This window comes from Phacochoerus africanus, chromosome 2 (genome assembly GCF_016906955.1).
Source record: "Phacochoerus africanus isolate WHEZ1 chromosome 2, ROS_Pafr_v1, whole genome shotgun sequence".
NCBI lineage: Eukaryota > Metazoa > Chordata > Mammalia > Artiodactyla > Suidae > Phacochoerus > Phacochoerus africanus.
Window position 1 is genome coordinate 100,699,296 of NC_062545.1, and position 12,874 is coordinate 100,712,169.

The following is a 12,874-nucleotide window of genomic DNA, read 5'->3' on the forward strand; positions in this document are numbered from 1 at the left end:
TAGGTTGCAGACTTGGCTCGGATCTGGCGTTGCTGTGGCTGTGGCGTAGGCTGGTAGCAACAGCTCCGATTAGACCCCTAGCCTGGGAACCTCCCTATGCCGTGGGTGCGGCCCTAGAAAAGGCAAAAAATAAATAAATTATGGATTCAGTTCAGGCAATAGATACAGGATGCCTCCAATTTTCAAGATTTTCTGATGTCAGTTTTAGCTATTTAAAGAAAAATTCATTCATTGCATCCAAAGTTTAAAAAGAGCTTTATTGAGGCATCATTGACATACAAAAACTGCACATATGCAAAGTGTACAACTTGATTAGTTTTGACATATGTATACACTCCTGAATTATCACTCAATCCAGATTACAAATTTATTAGTATCTATAATAATCCTCTTAAATATGTATGTCTGCTTAATCTGAATTGACATCTGATAATGGCTGTTTCATTATCCTTGTTTCTTGATGAGTCTTTTAAAAGGGTTGTCAACCCTTTTTAGTGGCTTTTTTTTTTTTTTTTTGCTTTATGGGGCACACCTGAGGCATATGGAGGTTCCCAGGCTAGGGATCGAATTGGAGCTACAGCTGGTGGCCTACACCCCAGTTCACGGCAATGATGGATCCTTAACCCCTTGAGTGAGGCCAGGGATCGAACCCACAACTTCATGGTGACTAGTCTGATTTGTTTCCCCTGCACCACAATAGGAAATTCCTCTTAGTCCTTTTAAAGAACCAGCTTTTGACTTTATTGATTCCCTTTATTGTATATTTGTGTTCTGTACTTGGCTTTTATTTCTGGGCTTAATTTGCTTTTTTTTAAAAAAAATTTCTCGGAGTTCCTGTTGTGGCTCAGTGGTTAACAAATCCGACTAGGAATCATGAGGTTGCAGGTTCGATCCTTGGCCTTGCTCAGTGGGTTAAGGATCCAGCATTGCCGTGAGCTGTGGTATAGGTCACAGACGTGGCTCAGATCCCATGTTGCTGTGGCTGTGGTGCAGCTCCTGGGAACTTCCATATGCCAAGGGTGCGGCCCTAGAAAAGGCAAAAGGAAGACAGTAAATAAATAAATAAATTTCTCATGGTTGCTGAGATAATTTTCAGCCTTAGCTTCTTTTCTAACAGGCAGTTAAAGATCTAAATTTATAAGCATAGTTTTAGTTGCAACTCACAAGTTTTCTTAAGTTTCAATACGTAGTATTTTCATTGTTCAAAGTATTTCAAATTCTGTTTATGATTTCTTCTTTGACAGATGGGTTGTTTAGCAATCTATTTAACTTCCAAATATATGAGGATTATTACATTATCTTTTTGTAATTGATTTCCAACTTAATTGCATTGTGGTCAGGGAACATATTTCATTTGAATGAACTCTCTTGAAGTTTGTTGCAACTTGTTTTATAGCTCAGCGTAGACATTTTGGCATATGTGCCATTTGTGTTTGAAAAGGAAGCTGTTGAGTGTAGTGTTCTACATATTTCTATTTGGCCAAGTGTTCTAATAACCTGCTTACATTTTGTTTAACTCGATTTTTGCATGCTTGTTTTTACTATCAATTACTGAAATACATGTGTTAAAATCTCACTATGATTGCATATTGGCCAAAATTTCCTAGTTATATCAACTTTTAATTTTTTAAGATCCTATCATTAAGTACATAAAATTTAAAATCACTTATCTTCTTTTTTTTTTTTTTTTTTGCTTTTTAGGGCTGTACCCCCAGCTTATGGAGGTTCCCAGGTTAGGGGTCTACAGCTGCCAGCCTACACCACAGCAACGCCAGGTCCCAGCCTTGTCTGTGACCTACACCACAGCTCACAGCAACAACAGATCCTTAACCCACTGAGCGGGGTCAGGGATTGAACCTGCAACCTACTGGTTCCTAGTCGGATTCATTTCTGCTGTGCCACGACAGGAACTCTGGAATCACTACCTCTTTATGGTAATTGAATTCACTGCTTTCATTTCTAATAGTTTTTTTGCCTTAAAGTTTAATGTTAATATATCTGTACCAGTTTCCCATGGTTGCTGCTGGCTGGGGATATATTTCTCCATCATTTTCTTTCAAAATTTCTAAATTTGTGTGTTTTAAAAATGTCTTATGATATCACTTATATGTGAATCTAGTTAAAAAATACAAGAGAACTTGTTTATTGAACAGAAACTTACAGATTTCAAAACCAATCTTATGGTTACCATGGGGAAACCACTGGGGTGTGGGTGGGGAGGAATAGAGTAGCATATATGCTACTCTATTGTACAGAGTAGCTGATTAATAAGATCCTACTGTATCGCACAGGGAAATCTACTCAATAGTTTGTAATAACCTATATGGGAGAAAAGAATGGAGATATTCTTTTTGCTGTATACCTGAAACTAATACGACTACACTCCAATAAAATTTTTTAAAAAGTGTCTCTTGTAAACAGCATATAGTTGTTGGTTTTTTTTTTTTTTTTACTCCTTTTACTGTGTTAATTCTTTTCTTTGTTTTGAGATATAATTGACATACAGCACGATATAAAATTATGGTGTACAGCATGATTTGAATTACACATATCATGAAATGACTATAATACTTTTAATGAACACTCATTCTCTCATAGAGAGAACAAAAAGTGAAATAGAAAAATTTTTTTTCCTGTGATGAGAACTCTTGGATTTACTCTCTTAACAATGTTCGTATATAACTAACAGCAGTGTTACATTGCATTTATCACGTTGTACTTCACTTTCCTAGTCCTTATAACTGGAAGTGTGAACTACGGTACTGCCTTTAAAATCAAGCCTGACAATCTTGTCAATTAGCCCATTTACATTTAATGTAACAATGGATTTATCATGTATATCTTATAACCTGCTACTTGTCCCATCTATTATTTTTCTTCTCTTCTTTTGCAGGTCTTAAGCCTGCCCACTAAATTATTCCATCCTCCCTCATTAGCTTCAAGGTTATATACTCTTGTACTAATATTGACTGTAATATGCACCCTAGACTTACCAAAGCCTAATATTAAATGGGATTTTTATTTTTTTATTTATATATGTGTGTGTGTGTGTGTATATATATATTTTTTTCTTTTTTTTTGGTCTTTTTTCCTTTTTCTAGGGTGACTCCTGTGTGCACATGGAGGTTCCCGGGCTAGAGGTCCAATCGGAGCTTCAGCCACTGGCCTACACCAGAGCCACAGCAATACCAGATCCAAGCCGCGTCTGCGTTCCACACCACAGCTCATGGCAACGCCGGATCCTTAACCCACTGAGCAAGGCCAGGGATCGAACCCAAAACCTCATGGTTCAGAGTTGGATTTGTTAAACAATGTGTCATGATGGGAACTCCTTAAATGGGATTTTAAAAAAAACTTCTAGAATGATTCAAGAGGCTTGGGAAACTTAAGCCCTATTTAAGCCCTCCCCACTTATATAAGTGTGCCTTGTGAAGTTCTAAATATATACACATTTTTATATATATATTTAAAACTTCACAAGGCACACTGTTTTATGCAGTCAGTATTTATGATGACGTGTGTGTGTGTGTATTTTGCTTTTTAGGGGTGCACCTGTGGCATATGGAGGTTCCCAGGCTAGGGGTCTAATTGGAGCTATAGCTGCTGGCCTACGCCACAGCCATGCAGGATCTGAGCAGCATCTGCGACACACAATAGCTCACGGCAACACTGGATCCTTAACCAACTGAGCTAGGCCAGGGATCGAATGATTCCTAGTCAGATTCAATTGCACTGAGCCACAATGGGAACTCATGACTATATTTTTTTAATGATTTTAATTTTTTCCATTATAGTCGATATAGTGTGTTCTGCCAATTTCTACTGTACAGCAAAGTACCTAGTCTTTCTCATTTTCATTTCTCTTCAACCTTTCCTGAACCTCTGTCCTAATATTTGGGATCATTTTTCCTTCTGTCCTTAGAATACTTGTAATTTTCCTTTAGAGTGGTACTGATGAATCCTTCTAGTTATTTGTATAAACTGTCTTTATTTCTTCTTTCTTGCAGGATATGTTCCCCAATTAGTCATTTCTATGTTGGGAGTCATTTCCTATCAGCACTCCAAAGGCACTGTATTTCATTGTTTCTGCTGAGAAGTTAGTTGTAAGTTTAATTGTTGCACCTTTGATGGTAATCCTTCTTCTACCCATGCCCCATCTCCTTAGTAGCTTTAAAATTTTTCTTTTTCTTTGCTTTCCAACAGTTTTTCTATGATCTTTCTCAGTATGGACTGTGTTTTATTTATCCCATTTGAAATTTTTTTTTTGTCTTTTTTGTCTTTTCAGGTTTGCACCCACAGCATATGGAGGTTCCCAGGCCAGGGGTCCAATTGGAGCTACAGCCGCCAGCCTACACCAGAACCATAGCAACGCCAGATCCAAGCTGCATCTGTGACCTACACCACAGCTCATGGCAACACCGGATCCTTAACCCACTGAGAAAGGCCAGGGATTGAACCCTCATCCTCATGGATCCTGGTTGGGTTCATTAACCACTGAGCCACAAAGGGAACTCCTCTCTGTTCTTTTTTTGACTTTTTTTTTTTTAAGCTCTGGCCTTTCAATTCCTTTTTTTTAATTACTCAATGAATTTTATTACATTTATAGTTGTACAACAATCATCATGACCCAGTTTTATAGCATTTCCATCCCAAACTCCAGGTGCATCCCTCCAGCCCCCAACTTGTCTCATTTGGAAACAGTAAGTTTTTCAAAGTCTGAGACAGTATCTATTTTGCAAAGAAGTTCATTGTGTCCTTTTTTTAGATTTCACATGTAAGTGATAGCATACGATGTTGGTATCTCACTGTCTGACTTAGCATGAAAATCTCTAGGTCCATCCATGTTACTGTAAGCACCATTATTTCTTTCCTTTGAATGGCTGAGTAATATTACATTGTGTATGTGTACCATATCTTTATCCACCCCTCTGTCAACACTTAGGTCGTTTCCATGTCTTGGCTATTGTATATAGTGCTGCAATGAACACTGGAGTGTATGTATCTTTTCTAGTCATGCTTTTCTCTGGATAGATGCCTAGGAGCGGGATTGATGGATCAAACGGTAATTCTATTTTTAGTTGTTTGAGGAATCTCCATACTGTTTTCCATAGTGGTTTCACCAATTTACATGCCCACCAACAGTGTAATAGGTTTCCCTTTTCTCCACACCCTCTCCAGCACTTACTGTTTGTAGACTTTTTGATGATGCCCATTCTCGCTGGTGTACGGTTGTACTTCATAGTGGTTTTGATTTGCATTTCTCTAATAATGAGTGATGTTGAACATCTTTTCATGTGTTTTTTGGCCAAGTGTATGTCTTCTTTGGAGAATTGTCTTTTTAGACCTGCCCATTTTTTGATGGGGTGGTTTGTTTTTTTTGGTATTGAGCTGTAGGAGGTGTGTATAAGTTTTGGAGATTACTCCCATGTCAGTTGCTTCATTTGCAAATATTTTCTCCCATTCTGTGGGTTGTCTTTTCATTTTGTTTATGGTTTCCTTTGCTGTGCAGAAACTTTTAAGTCCCATTTGTGTATTTTTGTTTTCATTGTCATTACTTTAGGAGGCAGATCTGAGAAGATGTTGCTGTCGTTTATGTCAGAGAGTGTTTGGCCTATGTTTTCCTCTAAGATTTTTATAGTATCTGGTCTTATATTTGGGTCTTTAATCTATTTTGGGTTTATTTTTGTGTATGGTGTTAGGAAGTGTTCTAATTTCATTCTTTTACATGTGGCTGTCCAGTTTTCCTAGCACCACTTACTGAAGGGGCTGTCCTTTCTCCATTGTATATTCTTGCCTTTGTCACAGATTAGTTGACTGTAGGTGCATGGGTTTAATTCTGGGCTTTCTATCCTGTTCCACTGATTCTATTTCTGTATTTGTGCCAATACCATATGGTTTTGATGACTGTAGCTTTGTAGTACAGTCTGAAGTCAGGGAGCCTGATTCCTCCAGCTCCATTTTTCTTCCTCAGGATGGCTTTGGCTAGTCTGGGTCTCTCTTACTTCCAAACAAACTTTAAGGTATTTTGTTCAAGTTCTGTGAAAAATGTCCTTGGCACTTTGATAGGGATTGCACTGAATCTGTAGATTGCCTTGGGTAGTACAGTCATTTTGATAATATTGATTCTTTCAGTCCAAGAGCATAGTATTCTTTCCATCTGTTTGTGCAGTCTTTGATTTCTTTCATCAGCGTCTTATAGTTTTCAGAGTACAGGTCTTTTTGTCTCTTTAGGTAGGTTTATCCATAAGTATTTTATTATTTTTGATGCCATGGTAAATGGGATCATTTGCCTAATTTCTCTTTCTGATCTTTTGTTGTTAGTATATAGAAATGCAGTTGATTTCTGTGTATTTATTTCATATACCATGACTTTGCCAAATTCATTGATGAGCTCTAGTAGTTTTCTGGTTGCATCTTTAAGATTTTCTAGGTATAGTATCATGTCCTCTGCAAATAGTAATAGTTTTACTTCTTCCTTTCCAGTTTGGATTCCTTTTATTTATTTTACTTCTCTGATTGCCATGACTAGGACTTCCAAAACCATGTTGAATAGAGGTGAGAGTGGACAACCTTGTCTTCTTCCTGATCTCAGCAGGAATTATTTCAGCTTTTGACCATTGAGAATGATGTTAGCTGTGGGTTTGTCACATATGGCCTTTATTATGTTGAGGTAGGTTCCCTCTATGCACATTTTCTGAAGGTTTTTTTTTTTAAATCATAAATAGGTGTTGGATTTTGTCAAAGGCTTTTTCTGCATCTATTGATGAGATTGTATGGTTTTTAGTCTTCAGATAGTTAATGTGGTGTATCACACCAATTGATTTGTGGATATTGAAGAATCCTGGTATCCCTGGTATAAATCCCACTTGATCATGATGTGCAATCCTTTTTAATGTATTATTGGATTCGGTTTGCTAGTATTTTGTTGAGCATCTATGTTCATCAGTGAAATTGGTCTGTAGTTTTTTTGTGGTATCTTTGTCTGGTTTTGGTATCAGGGTGATGGTGGCCTCATAGAATGAGTTTGGGAGTATCTGTTCCTCTGCAGTTTTTTGGAATAGTTTCAGAAGGATAGGTGTTAGCTCTTCTCTAAATGTTTGATAGAATTCACCTGTGAAGCCATCTAGTCCTGGACTTTTGTTTGTTGGAAGGTTTTTAATCACAGTTTCAATTTCATTACTTGCGATTGGTCCATTTATCTTTTCTATTTTGTCTTGGTTTAGTCTTGGAAGATTGTACTTTTCTAAGAATTTGTCCATTTCTTCTAGGTTTTTTGTTTTATCAGCATATAGTTGCATACTGTAGTCTCTTTTATATTTCTGTGATGGCTGGTTATAACTTCTTTCATTTCTAATTTTATTGATTTGAATACTCTTTTTTTTTTTTCTTGATGAGTCTGGCTAAGGGTTTATCAATTTTGTTAATCTTTTCAAAGAACCAGCTTTTCATTTCATTGATCTTTTCTATGGTTGTCTTCATTTCTATTTCATTGATTTCTGCTCTGATCATTATGATTTCTTTTCCTCTGCTAGCTTTAGATTTTGTCTGTTCTTCTCTCTCTAGCTGCTTTACATGTAAAGTTAGGTTGTTTCTTTGAGATTTTTCTTCTTTCCTGAAGTAGGCTTGTATTGCTATAACCTTCCCTCTTAGAACTGCTTTTGCTGCATCCCATAGGTTTTGGAGTGTTGTATCTTTGTTGTCATTTGCCTCTAGGTATTTTTAAATTTCCTCTTTGATTTCTTCAGTGATTCATTGGTTGTTTTATGGCTTGATTTGTGGTCCAGATGTGATCAATCCCAGAGAATGTTCTGTGTGCACTTGAGAAGAATATGTATTCTGCTGCTTTTGGATGGAATGTCCTATAAATACCTTTTAGGTCCATCTGGTCTAATGCTTCATTTTAGGGCCTGTGTTTCCTTGTTGATTTTCCGTCTGGATCATCTGTCCATTGCTCTAAGTGGGGTGTCAAAGTCCCCTGCTATTTTTGTGTTGTTGTCAATTTCTTCTTTTAAGGTTGTTAGCCATTGCTTTATATATTGAGGTGATCCTACGTTGGGTGCATATATATTTACAATTGTCATATCTTTTTCTTGGATTGATCCTTTGATCCTTATGTAACATCCTTCTTTGTCTCTTATAATGTTCTTTATTTTAAGATCTATTTTGTCTGATATGAGTATTGCTGTTCCAGCTTTCCTTTGATCCCTGTTTGCATGGAATATTTTCTTCCACCCTTTCACTTTCAATTTGTGTATGTCCCTAGAAGTGAAGTAGGTCTCTTGAAGACAGCATATATGTAGATCTTGTTTTTGTATCCATTCAGCCAGTTTGTGTCTTTTGGGTGAGGCATTTAGTCCATTTACATTTAAAGTAATTATTGATATGTATGTTCTTATTGCCATTTTTATTAACTGTTTTGGATTTGTTTTTGTTGCTATTTTTTCTTCCCTTCTCTTGTTCTCTCCTCTTGTGGTGTGATGACTATCTTTCATGTTGTATTTTAGTTGATTTTTCTTATTTGTGTATCAGTTGTAGATTTTTGGTTTGCAGTTACCCTGAAGTTTTGATATAGGAGTCTATATATATATATGAGATTGTTTTAAGTTGTTGGTCTTGTCTTATTTGCAAGTGCATCTCCAGTGTCCTGCATTCGTACCCTCATGATTTCTGACTTTGATAGCATAGTCGCGTGTGGATGATTTCCTACATTTACTGTATGTGTGCATTTACTGGTGAGCCTTGTATTTGTGGTATTTTTGTTTCTGGTTGTGACCTTTTCTTTTCTGCCTAGAGAAGTTCCTTTAGTATTTGTTGTAAAGCTGGTTTAAGTGTTGCTGAACTCTATTAGGTTTTGCTTATCTGTGAAGCTTTTGATTTCTTTTTCAAATCTGAATGAGAGCCTTGCTGGGTAAAGTAATCTTTGTTGGAGGTTTTTTTTCCTTTCATCATATTAAGTATATCATGCCACTCCCTTCTGGCCTGCAGAGTCTCTGCTGAAAAATCTGCTAATAACCTTATTGGTGTTCCTTTGTATGTCATTTCTTTTCCCTCGCTGCTTTCACTATTTTCTCTGTCTTTAATTTTGGTCAGTTTGATTAATATGAGTCTTGGGGTGTTCCTCCTTTGGTTTGTTTGTTTATTTATTTTTGTCTTTTTGCCTTTTCTAGGGCTGCTTCCTGCAGCATATGGAGGTTCCCAGACTAGGGGTCTAATCGGAGCTGTAGCTGCTGGCCTATGTCACAGGCACAGCAATTTGGTTTCCGAGCTGGGGCTGCAACCTACATCTCAGCTCGTGGCAACACTGGATACTTAGCCCCTGAGCAAGGCCAGGGATCGAACCTGCAACCTCATGGTTCCTAGTCGGATTTGTTAACCACTGCGCCACAACGGGAACTCCATCCTTGGGTTTATTTTTTATGGTACTCATTGCGCCTCCTGGATTGGAGTGAGTAGTTCCTTTCCCATGTTAGGTAAGTTTTCAGCTATTATATCTTCTAATATTTTTTTCCTGCCCCTTTCTCTCTTCTCCTTCTTGCACCCCTATAATATGGATGTTGGTGCATTTAACATTGTCCCAGAGTTCTCTGAGACTCTTCATTTCTTTACAGTCTTTTTTCTCTTTTCTGTTCCACATCAGTGATTTCTACTAGTCTACCCTCCACCTCACTTATTTGTTCTTCTGCCTCCTATATTATGCTGTTGGTTGCTTCTAATGAATTTTTTATTTCAGTTATTGTATTTTGCATCACTGCTTGCTTAAGTTTTAAATCTTGTATTTCTTCACTCAGTGTTTTCTGTAAATTATTGATCTTTGCCTCCCATTTATTTCCAGTGTCTTGCATCATCTTCAGCATCACCAGTCTCGAGTCTTTTTCCAGAAGGGTGATAATCTCCAGATCAGTTTGCTGTTTTTTCTGGAGTTTTTCTTGTTCCCTCATCTGAATTATAGTTCTCTGCCTTTTCATTTTTATAGGTTTTCAGTGTGGTTTCCTTTTTGCAGACAATAGAGTTGTAGCCTCTCTCTCTCTCTCTCTTTTTTTTTTTTTTTTTTTGCTTCTTAGGGCCACACCTGCAGCATATGGAAGTTCCCAGGTTAGGGGTTGAATCAGAGCTATAGCTGCCAGATATAGCCACAGCCATGCAGAATCCAAGCCATGTCTGACCTCTACAACCTACACCATAGCTCATGGCAACACCAGATCCTTAACATACTGAGCAAGGCCCAGGATCAAACTTGCATCCTCATGGATCCTAATCAGGTTTGTTAACCACTGAACCACAAAGGGAACTCCCAAGTTATATCCTCTCTTACTTCTGATGTGTGCCCCCCTTGTGGCTGAAGTTAATAAGGGGGCTTGCTCTATGCTTCTTGATGGGAGGGACTGGTGCCTGCGCACTGGTAGGTGGGACCGATTCCTATCCCTCTGGTTGGTGGGGCTTTGTCTCTGGGTGAGATTAGAGGTGGCTGTGTGCCTGGGGGGTCTTTAGGCAGCCTGTTAACTGATGGGTGGTGCTGTGATCCTACCTGGATTTTTGGCCTAGGGGTTCTCAGCACTGATGGGCTGGGCTAGATTTTCCCAAAATGGCCACCTCAAGAGGAACACATGCTAATTAACGTTCCTGAGACCTTTGCCTCCAATGTCCTTCCCCTACAATGAGCCACATTCACCCCTGTTTTCCCAGGATGTCCTCCAAGAATTGTAGTCAGGTCCAACCCAGATTCCTATGGAGCCTCTGCTTTTCCCTGGGACCCACTGCAAATGAAAGCCTGTGTGTGCCTTTCAAGAATGGGGTCTCTGTTTCCCTCAGTCCTGTGGAGCTCCTGTGCACAAGTCCCACTGGCCTTCAATGCCAGATGCTCCAGGGGCTCCCAGTGCCAGATCCCAAGCATGGAGACCTGATGTGGGGCTCAGAACCCTCGTTCCTGTAGGTGAGTCTCTGTGATACAGTCACTTTCCAGTGTGTGGGCTGCACACACAGCAGGCATGAGGTTGCTTATATCACGTGATCGCCCCCCCCTACTGACTTGATGTGGCCTTCTCTTTAACTTCTGGAGTAGGATATTTTTCTGAAAGTTTCCAGTCCACTGGTTGAAGGTTATTCAGCATTTGGTTATAATTTTATTGTTTTATGAGAGAAGGTGTGCTCCAGTCCTTCTGTTCCACCATATTGATCCTGTTCTCGTCTCTGCTTTTTTGCTCTGATTTTTCACCTTACTCTCCTCTCAGTGGTGACTAATCTACTTTTAATTCAATCCACTGAATTACTCTTAATTCCTGTTATATTTTTCCTTTTTATTGTTGCTAATTCTCTGAAATTCTTGGCTACACTTTTTTTTTTTAACATCTGATGGTTATAATGAATGTAACTTACATTATTTGATCTGCTAATATACCTGCATGTTTCTGATTGTAACAGAAATAATTTGAAGCCTTGGGTTATGCGCTTAAGTCAGCCAGGGCTGTTGTAACAAAATACTGTAGACTGGGTGATTTAAGCAAGAGGCATTGATTTTTCAGTTGTGAAAATGCTGCAGAGTCCAAGATTAAGGTGCTGGATGATTCTGTTCCTGGTGAGGACTTTCTTCTTGGCTTATGGATAGTGATCATCTTGCTGTGTCTCCACACGGTGGAGGGAATGAGCTCTCTCATGTCTGCTCTTAGAAGGGCACTAAGCCCAATCATGGGGGCTCCATCATCATGACCTCGCCTAAACCTAATGACCTCCTAAAGGCCCTACCTACTAATACCATCACACTGGGGGTTAGGGCTCAGTATACAAAATCTGGGGGATACATTCAGTCCATAACAGTTCATGTCCTCCGGAGAGAACGTCCATTTGCTATGCACCTGGGGACATTAGTGATCTGGTTTTGCCTCAGTCCACATTCAGGGACTGAGATGATTTAGAAGCTGGGCCACAGTTTCCATGAAGGATAGTCTACTGATGAGTACTAGGTAATCCAAACTAACCCTCCAGCTAATGACAACTTGGGAATCTGGCCAACTTTTTTTTTTTTTTTACTTTTTGGGAGCCTCACCCATGCCATATGGAGGTTTCCAGGCTGCAGTAGAATTGGAGCTACAGATGCCAGCCTACACCACAGCCACAGCAATGCAGGATCCAAGGTGCGTCTGTGACCTACACTACAGCTCACGCCAATGCCAGATCCTTAACCCACTGAGCGAGGCCAGGGATGGAACCTGCATCCTCATGGTTCATAGTTGGATTTGTTGCCGCTGTGTCATAATGGGAACTTCACCAAAATATTTTAAATTTTGTTGAAGTCATCCAAAAACCAGCAGAATTATGAAATATTACCTGGCTAGTTGTGTGGGATGGTTTTTCTTCTGCAGAGGGGCTTTTGCTAATTCCAGAGGCAGGAGGGTAGGAGTTAGGAGGGTAGCGGCTGCCATACAGGACCTGACCAAGGGGGTGGAGAGTTCCTGATCAATCTCCTTTGCTTTGGATTGAAGGCTCCAAATGGATATTCTCTAATGAGATTAAATTTCATGGTTTGAATTCTTTTTAAATTTTTTAAATTGTAGTTAATTTACAATGTTCTGTCAATCTGTTTTTTTCTTTTGGCTATGCTCACAATATGCAGAAATTCCCAGGCCAGGGATTGAACTTGCACCACAACAATAACCTGAACCCCAGCAGTGACAATGCTGGATCCTTAACCCCTAGGCTACCAGGTAATTCCTACTTTGAATTCTTTAAAAAAAAAAAAAAAAAAAAAAAGGCGTAATTGTGGATTGGGCTATAATCCATTCCTCAGCTTTTCATGTTTATATGAAACTCTTTTTTTTTTGTTTTGTTTTTAGGGCCGCAGCCACGACATATGGATATTCCCAGGCTAGGGGTCCAATTG